We start from the raw sequence: 2,694 nt of genomic DNA, 5'->3' as shown, positions 1-2,694 counted from the left end.
CTTTCCCAACAAATGTCTCATAGGTATGTACATGGAGAAAACATACTTTCTTCTAACCTGAATGTTTTCTGCAAAAACCTGAAGGACCTTCCTAGGTAGTGACACTACCCTGGCCTTTGATCAGCTCTTCTCATTGAGGGGTTAAAGGTGATGACACAGTAAGAGATGCTGAAAGGGCAATATGGCTAGGCACAGGGTTGGGAAAGGAATGGATGGCCTCCATCCTGGGCTCCCCCTGCCCTCAACAATGCTTGGCAGGTTCTTCCTTCATGCCCCAACAGGACTTTTGCATCCCAAACCAGATACATTTCTGTCTTCTCAAATGCAACATTTAAGCCTCTGCCAATCATTCAGTCAATGAGCATTTATTAAGTACTTACTATGGACCATGAACTGTGCTGTTTGGAATACAAAGAAAGGTAAAAAACCAAACAAACAGTGCAGGACAGCTAGGTGGAACAGTGGAAAAAGCCCTGGCCATGGATTCAGGAGGACCTGAGTTCAAGTTGAGCCTCAGACACTTGACAGTTACTAGCTGTGTGACCCTGGGCAAGTCACTTAACCCTCATTGCTCCGCAAAAAATTAAAAAAAAAACAGTGTAGTCTCCTCTCTCAAGGAGCTCATGGTCTAATGGGAAAGACAACATGCAAACAACTATGTGACCTTGGTCAAGTCACTTAACCTTTATTTGCCTTTGTTTCCTCATCTGTAAAATGGGGATAATAATTGTACCTACTTCCCAGAACTGTTGTAAAGAGAAAATTAAATAATAATCATAAAGTGTGTAGCACAGTTCTTGGAATATAGTAATATAAATATTAGCTATTGTTATTATGTATATATATTCATTATACATATGTGTCTATGTATTTTAATTTATATGTATGTGTGTATGTCTATATGTGTATATACATACACATGTATACATAGAGAGTAAATTGGAGGTAATCCCAGAGGTGGGGAGATAACATAAAGGATTTTTTTTCAGACACTGAGACTTGAAGGAAGACAGAGAAGCCAAGAACCAGAGATGATAAGGAAGAGAATTCCAAGCATGGGAGACAGCCAATAAAAGTGCCCTGTCTAGAGATGGAATATCTGGTAGAGGAATAGCAAAGAGTCTAGTGTCAGTGGTTCATAGAGTACATGGAAGAGGGTAAAATGTTAGAAAGCTAGAGAAGTAGGAAGGAGCAAGGTTATGAAAGGCTTTAAATACCCCAGAAAGAGAATGTCATATTTGATCCAAAATATAAAAGGGAGTCATTGGAATTGGGTTGTGTGTGTGTGAATGTGTGTGTGTGTGTGTGTGTGTGTGTGTGTGTGTGTGTGTTGAGGCTGGGAGGGTGGGAATGGATAATTTACACAATCATACCTCTGTTTTAGGAATATCACTTTGGTACCTGAGTGAGAGGATAGACTAGACTGGAATGGTGACCAACCAGAAGACTATTGCAGTACCCGAGGCATGACATCATGAGAGCCTGTATGAGTCTAGTGGCAATCTCAGAGCTGTTAGAATTGACAAGATGGCAATAGATTGGGGATATAGTCAAGTGTCAGGATTGTAGGCCTGCATGTTAGCAAGTGGAGAGTTTGGAAGAGGCAAGGGTTTGGAGAGAAAAATAATGACTTTGGGACATGATCAGTTCAAGATGTCTATAGGATATGTTAAAATTTGAGAAGTTCGGGTAGCTAGGTGGCGCAGTGGATAGAGCACCGGCCCTGGATTCAGGAGTACCTAAGTTCAAATCCGACCTCTGACACTTAACACTTACTAGCTGTGTGACCCTGAGCAAGTCACTTAACCCCGATTGCCTCACTAAAAAAAAAAAAAAAAAAAAAAAATTGAGAAGTTAAATAGTTGGTTGGGGAGGTAAGATTGGAGGTTTGGGCTTGATGTATAGAGCTGAGAATCATAGGCTTAGAGATGATCATTGAATTCATAATGTGATATAAGAGAAGAGGGTCTGGGACAGAGCCTTAGTGAAGACCCATGGTTAGTGGTCATAAACTGGATGATCCACTTGAAGATCTAGCAAAGGAGACTGAGAAACAAGAACCAGGAGATGGTAGTATCACTGAATCCTAGATAGAAGAGGCAATCATGGAGTACAGAGTGATCAACGTGTCAAGGGCTAATGTTTTTCCTTCCTTTTCAAAGACCAATGGCATTACCGGGTGATTTCTTGACTCATGCATGAATCGGATTTAAGTGAGGCCAAGTTGCATAAAGTCATCAGCCTCCCTCTCTTCCTGAGTCATTAAAGTCCAGTGGCAAGACAAAAGTCGGGATGAATGGGAATGGAGTAGGATTCAATGGATGCCCTTGGCATTCCTTCATTTCTCTCTGGGTTCCCCTTCTGACTCTTCTTCATCCAGCAGCACTCTCACTCTGGGAGATCCCTCCACCTTCAGGCACCTTCCTCTTGTTGGTCAGTTCCTCCTAGTACCTCCAACTTAAGGAAGAGCAGACACCAGCCCTGTTCATCCTTCATAACTTTCCAGACACACAGCCTCTAACTCTCAGGACCACTTTACAACTTTGCTTCTCAGGTACCTTCTCCTTCCCCATCCCATAGCATCTTGTTTTTCAGTGTCCTTTCCTGTGTTTTCCCCCTCAAATCAGAATGAAAGTTCCCCGAGGGCAGGATGTGTCTTTCTGCAGTATTTTTATTCCCAGCACTTAGCACAGT

The sequence above is a fragment of the Dromiciops gliroides genome, chromosome 1, assembly GCF_019393635.1.
Source record: "Dromiciops gliroides isolate mDroGli1 chromosome 1, mDroGli1.pri, whole genome shotgun sequence".
Classification (NCBI taxonomy): domain Eukaryota; kingdom Metazoa; phylum Chordata; class Mammalia; order Microbiotheria; family Microbiotheriidae; genus Dromiciops; species Dromiciops gliroides.
The sequence above is the reverse complement of the archived record's forward strand: the minus strand, read 5'-3'. Positions refer to the sequence as shown.